Genomic DNA, 17,424 nt, shown 5'->3' on the forward strand with positions numbered 1-17,424 from the left:
GGCCCGGTCCCCGCCGACTGGCGCTGCGGGCTCGGTGACCCCGCCCGCGCCAAGCCGAATTCGTGCCAGAGTCGCCATTTCCCCCTTCCTGCCATCGACCTGCGGAGCAGAGTCGTCCAGCTCCGCGTGAACCCGCTGAGCCTCAGGCCCGAGGCCGGACGCGGGAATGACTCCTTCATGGTCGCCCACCGCCCCCGCCGTCCCCCGAGACCTGCTGGGGGCTCGGGCCGGCCGGGCAGCCACGGGCTTCCTCGCTGCGCCCGCGTGACGGGAGTGCCAAGCCGAGCTCTCAAGTCCGAGGGTCCTCGACTGCCCGTCAAGTATCCTCGAAATCATCTGAGATGGGGCCTTGGGAAATGGTGGCTGAATGAATGCGTGAGCGCCAGGGGCCACACGGCTTTCACGGGCCAGGGCTCAGCCGGGGGTGCGTGAGAAGCAAACGCACGCGTTAAAATACCTGCAAAAGGCCCGCGCTGAGAACGCGGGCTTGATACAAAGCCCAGAGGAGGTGCCGTTACAGAAAAGCCAGGTGTCCCACGGCCTGGAAGCAGCCACACGTGTCTCAAGTAGGAGAATCGCCAGGGAAGTTCGCTAAAGATTTGCCAGAAGAAACGAGGCTTTCTGGGGCTGCAGGAAGGTTAGCTAAATTCCTTCAGCTGAGTCGCTTCTCCAAGCAGCACAAATGTCCCCGGGGGCCTCATCCTACAGCCAGAGCCCCCCCTCTCCTCATAAAATCCCCTGCTGATGTTCCGGTGGGGTCAGTGCTGGTGTCCCCCTGTCGAAGCAGGAATCACACGGTTAAAGCAAGTGGAGTTACAGCGCGACTCTGTGTCACTGCAGAAGGACGCTTTTCCTTCCCACGCATCTGGCCGGTGCGGTCGCAGGTCGCAGCGCTCCTAGCCATCCGCACAGCCTGTCGCTCTTACTCCGAACTTGGAGTCGCTTGTGTTCGTTCCTTGGTTTTAACAGGTCAGGATGACCCGTTTGGCCCCTGGACGGGGCCCCTGGATGGGGCTGTGAAGATTCTGCGGGCGCTGTGCCCGGTTCCCAAACACGGTCACGCATCGCACGCAACACGCTGCAAACCGAGAGCAGTTTGCGAAGGATCTCAGCTGCAGAGGAAACGCAAACCGAGGCACAGGAGCGGGGCACCGCGCGAAGCCGGGCCGGAGTCTCACACGGATCCTGGCGCGTTCGCTCGGCGATGGAGAAGGCTGTGAAGATTCTGCGGGCGCTGTGCCCGGTTCCCAAACACGGTCACGCATCGCACGCAACACGCTGCAAACCGAGAGCAGTTTGCGAAGGATCTCAGCTGCAGAGGAAACGCAAACCGAGGCACAGGAGCGGGGCACCGCGCGAAGCCGGGCCGGAGTCTCACACGGATCCTGGCGCGTTCGCTCGGCGAGGCCACGAATTCGGCTCTCGAGCCTTCTGTCTAGGAAGCATGATGGGCGGCACAGATCATATTGTCTATACGTTAAAACACCTATCGATTGACGCTACGGATAATTTTCAGGACTGCACAGGATCCTCCCATGAGTCCCCTAAGAGAATATGACATGCGAAGACTCCGAAAGTTCTCCCCAAACGTCCTTTCATGACAGACGTCAGCGACGTGCACGGTGCCGTTTGCTGTCACATCGTTCCACAGGATCCGATGGCACCTCAGGAAGCAGAGCTGTGTGGTAACAGTTACTGGAGGGGACTGTGCGACACTTCGGCCCCTCAGCCCCACGCTGGGCTGTCCCCAGGGAATGGAGAGGAAGGGATGGGCCCAACCTCCTCTTGGGACATCTGAGTAAAGTTTGAGTCCCCCCTCTGAGTTTGTGACATAAGGGGTGACATTTGGAATGACTTTGTACTCTTTGCTGGGAGCAACGACACCTTCAGAAAACAGAGCTTTGCCCAGACTGGGCCAGGCATAGACAGTGCTCGGGCACCCGGTCCCTGCAGAGAGTGTGCCCAGGTCCCATCCCAGGCAAGAGCCACCACCACAGGAGCAGCAGGAGCAGCCCCGACGCCATGCTCCTAAGTACTGACCAGATCTGACACGTCCGATCTGGCTGCACTTGCGTCTGCCTTTTCCAGCAAGACGATGGCGTCCGTGGCTAGGAAAGGTCACGCGAATAACCTGCCGCCAGTCGCGAAGCACGCTTGCTGGTCGTGCGGCCAGCCTTGACCCCAGGTCCCGGCCATGTTCTTTATCGCTCGTCATTGCACTTTTCCGAACCTGAGGCAAACGGGGACTTCAGGACCCCAAATTCTATTTCAGAATATCTGGAAACATTTTAGAGAAGGTACCACCAAAATTTCTGCTTGGCCCACAGACTCCTGGATGAAGCGCCCACGCACACCACGCTGACCAGGGTGGGCTGAGGCCCCGGGACGTCCCATATTAGATCTCACATGACCCATCGACTTTCCCAGTGCGGGCTGTTTATTCTCTTTGCCAGCTCCAAACTGGACACTTTTCTTTTCCTCCTCTGATGAGTTGTTTTCCTCTTAGAAACAGGAGTTTGATCCCTTCTAGAAGAAGGCGGGGCGAAGCCCCCCAGGGAGAAGGGAGCAGGGCTGTGCCCCGGGGCAGCGACAGCAAGTGTTTTCAGCTCCGTCTCTGGCGAGAGGCATTTGGCCACCTGCTTCTCTGGCCTTTGGGGTCAAAGCAAGAATTGACGAGGAAAATCATCGAAATGGTGGATTTCTGGATTTTAAAAAGTGATCTTTTATAAACCTGTGGAGCTGTCTAAAAGACAATGAGCCACCTCCCAGTGGAGTGGGGGTCTCCATCCTTAGGAAGATTGAATGCAGGGGCAGCACTAAGAGAGGCTGTGAATTAAGGACTAAACCGGGCCCTTCCAACTGTAAAATTCCATAAGAACGTGCATTTCTAAAACAGGCTTCCATTTCGATACACTCTCGCTCAACGTCTCTTCTGTAGTTATTTTAGGAAGACACAAAAATGTAGAAACAGATTCCCACTGGGGAGAACTAGATAGCTGGGGGTCAAGGGTTGCGGGGAGACTTATTTTTCAACTGTCTGTCTTTTTATACCTCAGCGGGCAGGCGTCACCTGTTTCTGTGAGGGGAGGGTCAGCAACCTCAGGAGACCCCCAGCCGAGATCCCTGGGCACTCCTGGTGGTGGGCTGCCTTGGTTCCTCGCAAATTATTTGCATGTGACTCTGATCTGAGACCTGTCTCTGGCAGAGAATGGAAGAAGCGGCTTCTTTTTCAGGGATCCTGAGCTGACACTGAGCTGCAGAGGCATTTATTTGTCTTCAATATTCTTATTAGTATTCTATGGCTTTAGTACCCTTCATCATCTCCAGGGCCGAGGGTTATGGAATGCCTCGAAAGCGGGATCCTATTTTGGAATGCTGGTTTCTGGTACTGTGGTTTGTTGATTATTTGCTTAGGGATCTTGTAGGAAGTTTTTGGACCCTACAGTGTTTGGGCCACATTAAAGGTTTAAAACTGAGGTTAAATAATGTCCAAGGTGTCACCACTTGTCTTGGGGACAGCTGTAACTAGAAGCATCAGCTTCAAGGTTGCAGCTGTGGCCTGCAGACTGATTCAGGGTACAGATGTGGTTTGTGAAGATTATTCAGTAATTGCTCTTAATTGAATTAGTGGCGACGTTTAAAAATCAAGAGCTTTCATATTTAAAATGTGGATTCTGTGTTTCTCTTGAAAAATGGGAAGCGATGGCCAACTGGGTCAGCTTTCACGCAAGATGAGAGTTGGGTGGGTGATAACTGTCTCCTTCAGAAAGAAGATCAAGTCTCCAGCTAACATGGGCAGCACCAAATGTGGCCCATCAGTCATGGGGCCTGCGTGGCCGCCATAGGCATCACAGTCACACCTCGCCCTTCCCGGTTCAATAATGCTGCTGTCTCTTTATAAGTACGGTTCTTATCCCTGGTTTTCATCTCGCCCTTATCTTCCTGTCTCTATCCAGCTCATTCTTGCTCATCTTACGTGTACATGTGCATATATATTTGTTGATGGATTTTGGTCCAGAGGTCATAATACATTCTACGCCACAGTAGACCTCACTTCAAATGAGCACATTTCAAATACGGAATAATATAAACACGCAAATGTTTGTCACAGGTCATGATTATACCTTATCATTATTGTGGTTGGCATTCTTTAGGGGTGTGTATATGTATAGATGGCGCCAATTAAAATTACCGGGGACAAATGCAGTCCTGCTGTAGAAGAGAGTACCATTCACAGTACCTGAGCTGTCACTGTGCCATGAGCTGTCACCGTGCCATGAGCTGGCTGCTGCTGGGGAAAATCAGGATTAGCGAGCAGAGCCTTGGGACTTCGACTGGACTGATATCATTGTTTATCCTGTAAACCAGCAGGTTTCGTCTGGCTTGTCCATCTACAACAAACTGTAATAAATTATAGAATATTATGGCTTTATTAGGAAGCAACTCTGGATATCTTTTGAGGCATTTTAGCTGGTTATAATTCAGTTGTTTTCATTATTATCATCAGGTCTCCCCTAACGTAATAAAAGTCACGTGGCAAAGACTCATTGTCAACCTCATATTCTTCTAAACGGGAATTCAGGCGCTTCATAAATTGGGAGATAATCGTGTCACTTTATTTTTCTTCACAAAAACATAGAGGCAGATAGATACTTGTTTTTGGAAATCTTGAAATGTTTTCTCATGTTTCACTGGGGACTTTTTCTATTTTTTAAAAAACAAATTGACCCTGTGTGAAAAAGAGCTCAAATGGTCGGTTAAACCGCTGCCTTACAATTGCTGTCTTTGCTTAGCAGAGGTTCTGCAGAAGGAGATAAACCACTTTTGAGTAAATGCCCAGAAGCTAGATTCTAAGTGGCACTTTTAGATGGTGGCAGATCTGGAGAGTCGGCAAAGCGGAGGGGATTGCAGGTTAGAAATGATTGACAGGACCAGAGGAATCCAAAGCAAATTGCGTTTCTATTTCTGCAATTGAATGGAGAATTAGAAATTATGGCAGTTGTTAATTCTGTAGAACTGAGCTGTGAGAAACTGAGTCATTTACACTGAGACTGGGGAGGGACTTCAGAAATGGGGCCCTGACGTTTACAGGTGATGGTAGGTTCCTGGTCTGAATGAGTTGTTTCAGGGAGAGAGAAAGGAAGAGTAAATAATATTTCGTTAACGAAATGAAACACATAGGAGTTTTCAGGTTGTTAGCAATTTTATTAAAATGTGGAGTAGAAATAAACAGCATTTACTCAATACTCACTGACTGAGTCTAAAGTAGCTGAGATGGAGGTCAGTGACCAGTCCTGCTCTCCTAAAACGTACAGTCGGCCTGCAAATGGTGGCCCAGACCAGGCAGGTGTGTGTGCGTGCACGTGTGTGTGCGTGTGTGTGTGTGTGTGTAAGAATAGGAACCTTTCCATTCTTCCTTAATCATCAATTTCATTGATTTCTCGACACCACCCAAAAATAGAATGTTTTGCTATGTTACTATAAAAACACGTGTCAAACCTAACTAGAATTCTCAGTGCTTGCACTTAGGGAAATTATTGTGTCATTGGAGAGTAGAGAGTTGTTCTGACTGTGGCATTTTGTTTTGTCACCTGGTGAGGTTCTTTCTTCCTAGTAATGTCTCCTGAGACCAGGTATGTAGCCCAGTGGAGCGAACAGAGTGTGTCCCTCAGGGTCTGGCTCCCGCTGCTCCCATGGGAAGGTGGTCCTTCCTGGTCCCCTGGAAATCAGCCTCGGATTCTTATGACGTTCATGCAGGGACACATGTCACTTGTGAGCAGAAGTTCTCAGGAGCACGACACGTTTCCCCATGACACCTTCTATCTTGCTGGCTGGTCCTGCTCCAGAGGTGGCTCGTTCCTCAGCCTGGGCCTGGGGTGTGGATGATGGGGAGCAGAGCCTTCAGCTGGACACGTAGGTGACATCTACGTGATGGACATGAAGAGTAGAGACACCCCTTTATCAGGACAGCAGGATGTTCAAGGTGTTTTTTTTTTTGCCCCATTTTAGCCTCACATACCTTAATTTATACAAGAAAGTATTCAACTCCTAGTTAAATATTTAAATGAACACTTTACAAATACATTATATTACATTATTTATTTTGTTTGATATGTAAGCATTCACACATATTTCTATAACATATACATATTCGTATTATGTGTATATATATTCTGCACACCCACCCACGCACAACCCCCCACACGCGTGTGCACGCACACACACACACACACACACACTCATTTGGAGGGGCTGGGCATGGAGTAACCAAATGAACAGGGATCTAAACATTGCCATGAACCAAATGTGATTTTGAGACTTTTATTTTTTCAATCTTTCCAACCCAAAAGCCTTCGTTTTGTCTTTTCTCTGTAAGTTGTCATAAATGCTTGTCACGTGGGATTGTTATGGACTGACACACGTAGGGGAAGCACCTCGCACATCGCCCTTGACAAAAACTGCTATTGCTCGTGGTTTTGGGGGCTTCGGGTTGTGTGTGTCACATTCTTTCGCTTTCCCGGGACGTCGTCAAACAGAGGCGCCAAGCGCAGTTCTCTCTCCTCAGCCAGTGCAGCCCGTAAGATTTATCCTTCGGTTCGTCCTCACGGCCATGGGAAAGATCCAAACATAGACTTCGTCATTCAGCGGTTAAAACGAGAAGACCCGTCAGCCTCCCACGCACACGCTAGCGACAGCGATTTCCCCGAGATTTCTCATCACAGGCTTCGAGGACCAGCGGCACTGTGATTCGCTGTATCAGCAGCAAGGGAAAAGGGCAATGACTGTCCCAGCGCGGGCTGGCCCCCGCAGCCCGTGCCCACGCAGCCTGCAGACGGACCAGACGGACTCGCTCGCCGGGGCCGCGCCACGTGTGTGCCACCAACGGCCACCAGCACCGGCCGCACGGACTTGCATGGCGAGCACCTGCGTCCAAAAGCTCCCGATCGGTCGTCTTTCTCCAAAGGTCACTTTGCATCCTCCTTCCTTCACGTGGGGCGGGGGTGGGGAGAAGTCTGATTCCGACTGATATTGGGGTCTCGGGCAGCTGTGAAGGTTAAGGAACACAGGGGCCTTGAGGCCACGTGCAGAGGCCCGCTCAGTGCTCTCGGCCTTTGCAGAGACCAGAGGCAGGTGTCAGGGCAGAGCCAGGGCCCTGTGTCTTCAGGCCCTGGGCCCTGGGCGTGCGGTACGCGGTAGGTGCTCCCGGGACTGCGGGCAGCTGGCTCTGCATACGGGGCTGCACCTTGGCACGCGGTGAGGTGCTTCTCTCGGGTTCGCCACGATCGATCCCCAGACCCTTCAGTGTGATTTTGCCGATAAGGATTTGTTTGTCACTGCTTCTTTTTATTCCTTTGGCTCCCCGCCCCCCAACTGTTTCGTTCGTTTCTCTTTAAATCTTCCACGTTTAAATGAGGACTTAGAAGCGGGTCCGCCTGGGAGAATTGAGCTTTTCCTGCTTTGGGCAGGACGCAGACGGGGAATGCTGGCGGCTTCTCCCGCTCCTCCTTTTCTGAGATTTGGAGATGTCGCTCAAGTTTGTTTGTTGAATCGTTTCTTAAATTTCTTGCAGTGTTTTTGCCCAGCACCTGCCCGAGAAGAGGGACGTCCCCGAAGTCCCCCGGGAAACTGGCAGGGCGAGAGCGGGGTGTGGCGCGTCTCTCTCGGCCGGCAGCCGGGACCGGACCAATAACCAATAAGCTCAAGGAGCAGCGGTTTGCGCTCCCGGCCTCTCCCACCCGGGTCCTGACCCTGCACCCCCGAGGTCACACCCGGAGGCGCCTGTCCTGTCCAGACGCGTCTTGTGTAGCGTGCTCCTCGGTCGTCAGTCACACTCGTACGCCGAGCACTTTGTGGAGCGACTTCTGTGTCCTGGGATCTGCTTCCCGCTCAGTCCCCGCGTTGAGGGCTGCGCGGAAACGCTGATGCTGTGGCATTTGAAACGAGCAGGTGCGGGGTCCCTGAGCGGGCAGCGGCGGGGTGGGCGGAGGAGGCAGTGAGGGGGCAGGGCCTGGGAGCGGGGAGCGGGAGGAGTGCGAGGTTCCCTGAGCAGGTGGCGGGGTGGGCGGAGGAGGCAGCGAGTGGGCAGGGCCTGGGAGCGGGGAGCGGGAGGGGGCGGGGCCTGCAGGGCCCAGGGCGCTGCAATGTTTTCAGCTTTTACTAAAAAATGGATAGCGGAAGAATCGGAAGTCAGCCGCGTGAGCAGCGAGGCCCTAACCGGATGGGTCCTGCGGCTGCGTCCGCGATGGAAGGAGGGCGGGTCCGAAGAGGCTGTGGCGACGAGCCAGGTGAGCCAGGAGCCTGCGAGCCAGGTGAGACGGAGCCTGGCCTGGAGCTGTGGAGGCGCTGAGATGCGGTCAGATTCTGGACGGACTTCGAAGGAAGAGCTGACACAAATGACAACGAATTGAATCTAGGCGTGATTGAAAGATGAAAGCCAGGCATGACCTTGAGACCGGATGGGCCAGGAGGGGATGGGCAGCCTCCACTGAGGTGGACCATGGGGGGCGGGGAGCGTGCAGGGGGAAACCCAGGCGTCTGCTTCGGACTCGCTGTGTTTGAGACACCTTTGAGAATTTGGAATGGAGATAATGTACAAGGGTCAGACCCGAGTCTGAGCTTCGGCAGAGAGGTCCGGGCAGGAGACGAAAGTTGGAGCCATCAGCACTCAGATGCTACTGGAAGTCTGGGGATGGAGTGAGCCATGAGGGGACTAGAAGAGACTAGAGCTGGCCAGGTGACTAGAGTCCTCCAGGAGATGAGGATGGAAGGTGTGGCCTGAAGGTGCGGCCCAAGGCTCCTCCTGGAGGCCAGTGGAGGACAGGTTTCAAAGAGGAGGGGTTCTCCAGCTGCTCAAAAGCTGGGGGTCTGTCGGTGGCACCCAGCACCGGATCCTCACCAGAATCCTCACCGGCGCCCTCACCAGGAGTGGCCTCGTGGGCCTGGATTGGGGCAGGGCTTCCGCTGGGATTTTCTTGGATGCGTGGGAATCCTTGAGACGTAGCGACACCTTTAACATATTTTCTCTCCTTACAGTATTAAATCTTCACATTCAGAAACATGCCTTCTCATTCACATCTTCTTTTTTTTTTTTTCTTCATGTATTTCATGGGCAGACATCAAAGAACAGTTTTGCTGTGCAGGGAACTGAAAGGTGTCTGTAGAGGGACAGTAGGGAATGCAGGTGCTCAAGGCCTGGGAGGTGACGAGTGTCAATGCGGATCACGATGTAAGAAACGTCCAAACCTGTAGAGCATTTCTGAGAGTTACCTGAGCCAAGCCGATGGGGACATCCGCCAGGGAGCAGGGTCTCCAATACTTCAGAGAGGGACAGTTTTGCAGCTTCTTTTAAGCTTTTGAAGTTCAGGAGGGGACATGTATGGAGGCGAGAGGAAGCCAGGTGGGGTCGGGATTACAGGAGACTTCACAAGATAATGTGGCCTTTCAAAGGTGTGTTTCCCTAGATGCACAGCGATGGACAGCGCTGGCTTAAAACCGTTCACCAAAGAAGTTACAGGCCTGGGGCGCATGACCCAGCATGACCCGCCCATGTAGGGGTTTGTGATGCGCTCTCCCTGGGAGGGTCCTAGAACCGCCCTCCCTCCCACCCCTTTCTTTTCATTTACAATCAGAGGAGCTGGGAAGGAAAAAGAAGAGGAGAAGGTGAACTGTACCCACGGAGATGTGGCTCGCAGTGAGGGACCTCGGAGAGAAGGCTTTTGATAGGCTTAAGTATCAAGTGTTCAGGTATGAAGAGATAGGGTGTCCATTTATTAATATAATTTAAACTCTGAGCACTTCATCAATCCACAGTGTTTAGAATTCAGTAGAGTTCTGTAGAGTGAAGAGCTTCCCTCCCCGCTCTGCTCCCCCGTCCTCCCAGCCAGCTAGTAGTTCTCCCCCAAAGAGGGGATCAGGCTCCTTAGCTCCCTGGGGCTTCTTCCAGCTACACTCTGCATGCACAGTGTTCTTTCTGCGCTTAAATATATATATATAATAATACATCATGGAGGTCATTCCGTATTAACACTTAACGGTTTCTCGTTCCTGCCATAGCATATTATTTCTTTTGACGCACGGACTATAATTTATCGGCCCAGTTCTCTGTTGAAGGACATCGAGCGTATTTCCAAACGTGAGTAACTTACAGTGCCGAGTTCACGCATTTGCGAGGGAGATTTCTGAGTGTTTTGTTTCTGATTCAAAACTAAATTTTATTTTTGTTGTCTTTTTAAGATCTGCACTTTAAAAATTAAGTTATAATGTACATGCAGTAAAATGCACGCATTAAATGTTTCCGCGTGGTTTAAATGAGCATTTCTCTGTTGTTTAATGGAATTGAGCTTTTTTCATAGACTAGCCACATGTGAAGTATCGGTTCTGAATCTTCAGCCAGTTAAAAAATATTTATTATCAACTCGACGGAGGTATAAGTTACCTATAACGAACCGCAATTCTGTGGGAGCTGACACCGTAGGCCCCTGGGAGGTCACGGCCACAGTTAGGACACTGGGCATCTCTATAGCCCCCCGAGTTTCTTATGCTCCTCTGCAGACCCCCTTATTCTACCCCTCGTCCCCTGAAACTACTGATGGACTTCATGTCACTAGAGACTAGTGTGCATTTTCTAGAATTTCAAAAGGAATCTAGATTTCAGAATGAATTATACAGGATGAAGTATTTGGGGAGTCTGGCGTTTTTTACTCAGCGGTTTTGAGATCCATCCACGTCGTGTTTACCTGTAGTTATTTTTTATTGCTGGGCTTGCTCTCTGTCGCATGGATGGGCACTCTTTTGTTTATCCGTTTTCCGGCTGATAGTTGTGGAGTTGTTTCCCATTCTTGGTCATTATCAATATCAATAAAAGTGCTGTGAACATCCAGGTCCAGGTCTGTGTGGACACCGTTCCTATTTCGTACGGTTAAATGCCCAAAGGCAGAATTGCTGAGTCAGGGGCAAATGCGCATTTTCCTGCTCCCTTGTCCTCCTTCGCTGCTGGATCACGCGTATCAAGGAATATCTAAGGATTTTAAAGTAAACCAAATGTTCTTTAGACAGTTGTTTAGAGGGCTACTATAATTCGAAGCATTCAAACACTTATCACACTTACCTACCTCTCTCCTAGAGTGAAATATTTGAAGTATATGGAGCTGGGAAAGAGACAGAGTTGATGACACATTTCTCTTAACAGTGTTTGATGTTAGCAGACTCTACGACCTTAGCATAGTGATACTTTTTGTTAGTGTTTCAGACTTTCTATCATTTCTCTTTGGGTAGGACTAGAGGTGGGGCTGGATATCATAACAGTAATTGGCATCAATAAGACAGCCCAGGAGAGTGACGTATCTGCTATTTTCTTACCGTGACTCAACCTGCGTGAAAAGAAACAATAGACCGTGAGTTCCTAGTGGATGTGTCTCTGCAATCAAATAGACTTGACTCATAATAATAAATAACACGAGTTACCAGAAGAGTCACTCTCTTTGCCTGTACCCCATTTTAACATCGAAAGTGCTAAGTTTAAACCAGATACCTATTTTTCTTCCTGGGTGAGGGGAGTGCTTTTTCCAACTCCTTGGGAAAATAATAGGGAGACTGAATATTAATGAAATTGCATACTCTATTCTCATAAAAATACTAAAATCACTTACAAAAACATTTGGATGCAGTCGAAAGGAAAATCACAGAGACGACAGAATTTCCCGTTAAATTAAAAAGATGATAAAAAGTACACACAAAATATAACACGATTACCCACCTGTGAGGGTCTCCGATATCTTCGATTAGTTCGACGTATAAATTAATTTTGTAAAAGCTTAAAATAAACTTACATGGCGTTAAACACCAGATTCACCACTCACGTGAGGCGAAGGTGGAGACGAAGCACAATCCAAACATAAAAATCCTTCGTGGGAAAGAACGGCAGGAAATGAAAACCAGAGAATGATGGAAACAGAATTACACATGTCAGCGAAGGGCGAAACCAAACCGAACGCAAACTAATGGACACGACATGACCGTCCAACTCAAACGGGAGCCAGAGAAGTAAAAATGAAACATAGTCTTCTCTTTAGGGACTGAAGAAAACGTCCGTGGTCACTTTGCAGCGAGCATTGCAGAGAAAAGGCCAGTGAGCTCCGAGTGAAACCGGACCCTTACTCTTTGCTGGTAGCATTTCAAATTTTTGAGAACGGTATGGAAAATACTTCAGGGTCTTTGAAATGTCATCTACCCTCGGAGCCACTGAGTTGACCTTAAAGCAACAATTCATTCTTCGGCAGTTGTCCAAACGCCACCTTCTATTCTAATACGTGGGACAAACAGACCAACACACCGGAGCCAGCTGTCCCGTGCCAGCCAGCCTCTGAGAGAGAACATCCATCTGCCCCTGAGCACGCTGGCCTCTGAGCAGAGAGGGACCCCGTTCTCGGCCCAGCAAGACGTGGAACGGGCCAGATTGCTTTCCTGGGCCTTCCTGGTGGGGGACGGGGCCTCTGGTTCCCAGATCCCCCCGCTCAGAGCTTGTCTCCTCCCCGGCTGCTCGCAGGCTGCAGGGCCTTGGCTAGCTCTGCGGAAACTGTAGGGGTGACACAGTCAAGGGAACCAGAATGCTCATGAGCTTCAGGGACTACGGCGGCGGACGTCAGCTGTCAGGGCTGCTACTGCCTGTGCTGGCTGCCCTCCCGGCCCAGGGCTGACTGTTCTCAGCTTGGGGGCCAGGGAGCAGGGGCGAGGGGAGGCCTGCGAGGCCGAGGGCCACCGTCCCCCAAACGGAGCTCGTCTGCACTGCTTGCGCCTGCTGCTCTGCCAGTGACAAACGCCTTGAGTTGAAAGTAAGAAATGGCAGGGGCCGGTGACGGAGCGACTCCTCTGGCGTCTGGTGTGCCGGCGGAGGGGACGGACACGCCGGGAGGGCAGAGAGTAAGACGGTTTCCTACTAAACCAGGAGGAACTGGTACGGGAACGCTGCACCCGGAGACGCTGACCGGGTTCCGAGACCCCCGGAGCACCGCGCGCGGGAGTTTTGGGGAAACATTTTCCATAAGTAACATCCGGGACATACGAAGCACCTTGCTGCTGCCCGGGTACAGGAACTGCACATAACGAGCGTCATGTGGCCGCTACACGGGTCGCCGCGAAGTGTGTTGGGAAAGACGAGGGGACGTGAAATTTCACCGGCCAGTGAAAACAGAACCACAGCCGCACAGACACTGCGCGTGCAACGACCCGCGTGTGACGGTCCCTTTCCCGGGCGATACTGCGCACCCGGCGGGCGGTGGCGTCGCCAGGGCAGAGGGGCGGAGAGCGGCACATCGTCGGTAGGTATATTTTTAAGGTAAGACTGTCAGTTCCAACACGAGACTCAAATCTCCTTTGCCCATCCGAGTGATGAAATTGTCGACTTTAGGGTGTGCATCGGAAATGGCTTTTAGCGTGTATTTCGAGCTTGCGGAGGGGATGGAAAAGTTACGGAGGGGCCCAGAGCACAGCCCGTGGGCAAACCCGGCCGATGACCGGTGCGAGCCGGCGAGCTGAGGAGGCTCCTGTACTTTTTAAATGGTTGTGGGGAAAAGAGATCAAAAGAAGACTAATATTTTGAGGCACATAGAAATCACGCGAATTTAAATTTCAGCGTCCACATAAAATCTTGTTGCACGTGGCTTCGCTCGCCGGTCGCGCACCGTCTGGGCTGTTCTGTGCTATGAGGGCTGCTGAGTGGTCACAGCAGAGAGCGCAGGGCCACCAAGCCTGACGTGTTTACTAGCTGGCCCTTCACAGACCAAGTTTTCACCCCAGCCCGTGAAGACTGACGGCTCCAGAAGTCACACCGTGTCTGCTGGCAGCACCTCACTGCCTCTCACCCCGTGTTCTGCGTCGGCTCTGTTTTCACCTTGCGAGGTCGGGGGGCAGAAAGCCATGGCAAGCTTACTTCCTGTCCCCTCCGCCAAGGAACGAGTCCCCGCTCAGTCCAAAGAAGCAGAACTGAGTCCCCCCGGCCTGGCCATGTCCCTCTGCGTGACACGCACCTTGGCCAGGTGAGCCTGTGCCCTGGCTGCCCAGCCCTGGGTCAGCGGCCCAGCCCTGGGGCTGGGGCTGGGGCTGGGTTCGTTCCTTCCCAAACTAAAAACATTTAGCGTTTCCTGTAAGTTTTCATCATGCAAATGTATCTTAAATTCGGAATTAGAAGTTAATGGGGGACATCGATTGACCAAAACTGGAACAATCACAACAGTAAAAAAAATCTGTTAACGACAACTCACCTTTGTAAAGTCAAAGAAATCGAGAGGTGAATAAAACTCACCTTTGCTGCTCTTACAAGTGAACGACGCAAATTCTCCACCGATAGCGCCCGGTGCCTTCCCTGGACGCCAGACGCACCCGGCTCTGCCTCCCAGCGGCTCGCTGTGGGAGCCGGGACACCCATGCCCTCTCGGGACGGCGGCCTTCCCTCTCCCCCGGCCCCCGCCCCAGAGCTCACAGTCCACTGAGAAAGAGACGTCCCCAAAGTATACAGCTGCACAGGGAGCACGGCCCCGCATGCCGGGTGCTGGGGGGACTTGGTCCTCCGAGTGTGTGTAACATTTGAGTCGAGAGCTGCGCGTTGACCCAGTAAGGGGCGGTGGCGGCGGGTGAGGCCAGGCCAGGCAGAGGGATGGATGCCGAGGCCAGAGGGGGCGCGATGTGTTCTCTGGACTGAGAGGAGGGTGTGGGTGCCTGGAGCCCAGACATGGAGGACCGGTACGGACTGGGGGCGCCTACACACGAAGGCAGAGGCCAGATCGTTCCAGAATGTATGGACCACGCAAGCGCTCGGAGTTTTCCTCTGTGGTTAGTGGGGCGACGCAGTCAGATCTGTGTTTTAAAACAATGTCTCTGTTGGCAGCACGGAGAATGAACTGGAGGAGACCAAGAATGTAGGCGGAGAGAAAGAAGAGCGAATCGGTAGGCATGGGCTGAGGCAGGCGGCGGGGGTCGCCTTACGATTACGCCTCGACGAGTGGGTGGCCGCTGGCTCATCGGGGCTGGAGGCCGAAGTCGGTCGCGGCTGAGCTGCTGAGTTCGCGTTTTCACACGTTCGGTTGGAACTGCCGTTAATATACGCACACAGCAATGCCAAGCAGACGATTGGTAAATCAAGTAGTGTAGGATGGGAAACAAAATTTGAAAGAGTCATCAACCTATCAATAATGTTTAAAGCCACGGGAATGGATGAGTTTACCTACAGAGAGAGAGAGAGAGGAAGAGAGAGAGAGAGAAACAGAGAGAGAGAGAGAGAGAGAGAGAGAGAGAGAGAGAGAGAGAGAGAGAGAGAGAGAGAGAGAGAGAGAGAGAGAGAGAGAGAGAGAGAGAGAGAGAGAGAGAGAGAGAGAGAGAGAGAGAGACAGAGAGAGAGAGACAGAGACAGAGACAGAGAAGACTGAAAGACAGAAGAGAAAGAAATCTGCCCTTGGTCCCGAAGCCCCCCACATTTACTGCCGAGGAGGAAGAGGATGGGGTGGCGCCTGAACCTGAGCCGGAGCGGACAGGTGGGTGAGAGGAAGTCCGGGACAGAGCGCGGCGGGGAAGCCGGGGTGAACCGCGCTTCATGAAGGGGGAACGGCCAGAAAGCCCGATGCGCTGAGGAGCCGGGCGCCATGCAGAATACACACTCCCCACTGGACCCGGCCATGTCGAAGTCCTCAGTGACACTAACGAGAGCTGCTCTGGGGAAGTTTGGGGAGGTGGGTAGAGGCCCGATTCGAGTGGGCTGAAGGATGACTCAGATCCTGTTTCCATAGGGCTCCTGACTTCATGATTCCAGGTCTGCCCTTTGAAGCTGGTCTCCCGGCCTTGACTCTCAGACTTGACTCGGCCCCAATCTACATGACCCTCCTCCCTTCCTAATTAGTCCCAGTTCTTGGTTCTGGCCCGTTCGAGACCCAGACAATGCATGAGCTACAATGAGATGTGACCTTCAGGCTCGAATCTAGACTTCACCACTAACTGCATAAGATTGGAAAGTTTCTTACCTTCGATTTCCTCATCGGTGAAGCGAGGGCTCCCCAGACCTATCCGATGGTGTCATCGCGAGGATTAACTTTCCCGGTACGTGACGGTTGCTCCCTTTCAAGATATAGCATCCCTTTACCCATATTTCTAAGGAGTAGTCTTCAATTTAAAGAAATATTTCTAAAGCGATATAGCATAATCAGGGAACGTAGGTGTGTTCCTGGTGACATTTCTTTATTCACTCAACATTTATTTATGAAGCACCCGTTATGGGACAAGCACAGAGCCGGGATTTGGGCGCTGTCACATAGGGCTCTGCACCCAGTGTGGCAGGCAGCAAATGGAACAGAGAGGTAACGCCGTGAATACCGTGACCGTAAACTGGGATGGGTGCTGGGCAGGAAGTAGGAAGGGTGCTGATAAACAGAATGAGTCATCGGAGGAAGGTATTTCTGGGACTTCGACGTGCAGGCTGCCACTGAAGGGCATGAACAGTCACCGTTCCCGACATTCTCTGGGAGGCCGGGCCATGCCTCGGCATCCCCCCGACCTGCCGAAGTGTGTTGGCGGAGCCGCTACACGGAATCCACGTCTGGGTGACTAGGCATCTATCAACTTTTCGTATTTTTCTTTTTTTCTTCACCATCTGTCAGTTGCTCAAGTCACCTCTTAAGCACTTGCGATTTCTAACGTATTTGTGGGCTGAGAGATCTTATCATGCTGGTCAGAAAGACGCAAAGACGGAAACGAAGTTGGCTCTGGATGGGCCTCTCCCACAAATACACCGCACTGCCTAAAGCGTAGAGCTTGAGCTTTGCACCAGCTCATCAAGTTCCCTGGGGGCCAGTTTGGCTCCCGAGTTCTTGGCTAAGTGGGGTTCGGGGTAACTGACCTCTGGACAAGTGAGGTGACGCTGTGCAACCCTAAGCAATTATGACAGGTTATCTTTATAAATGAGGTGGCCAGCTGACTCCGTGTGGAGCCCTCCGTGCAAAGGATCAACTGTAAACTTGGCAGGGCGCCTAGACAAACAGACCGCCTAGCTCCCTCTCTGATTTTGTGGTTTTTCTGTCCTGCTGATGGCTGTCACTTGTGCCACATGATAAGGTGTCCCCCTCATTAGGACCTCCATCTTTGCATTCCTCTGGACAGATAGTTTAGTTTCGGACAACTGTGTTTGGAGTAGGAAGAAACAGGGGGAGAAGAGCACCGAAGTGCCTCGCCTCCTGAGCCAAGTTCATGGCTGCTCACTAAGAGTTGTTTAGAAACTCAGAGACCTTCCATCTGTTTGAATTTGAGTTTGACCAGGCACAGAGAAGAGAACAGGAGTGTGTATTCACAGCCATCTTTCCTCCAGGGTCTACACAGCTTCATCTGAGAGGTGAGCTCCCCTCCTGCAGGAAAGCATGGCGATGGCGGGGGTCGGGGGGAGCCGGG

The 17,424-nt window shown here is 52.1% G+C and overlaps 1 protein-coding gene across 1 annotated transcript in view; it reads right to left on the bottom strand.

The window, feature by feature from the left end:
* The window catches only part of LOC107195685 (olfactory receptor 4D1-like), a 25,101-nt gene that overhangs the window by 6,805 nt on the left and 872 nt on the right, over positions 1-17,424 (bottom strand). The window lies entirely within an intron of this gene.

The sequence above is a fragment of the Pteropus alecto genome, unplaced genomic scaffold, assembly GCF_000325575.1.
Source record: "Pteropus alecto unplaced genomic scaffold, ASM32557v1 scaffold21, whole genome shotgun sequence".
NCBI lineage: Eukaryota > Metazoa > Chordata > Mammalia > Chiroptera > Pteropodidae > Pteropus > Pteropus alecto.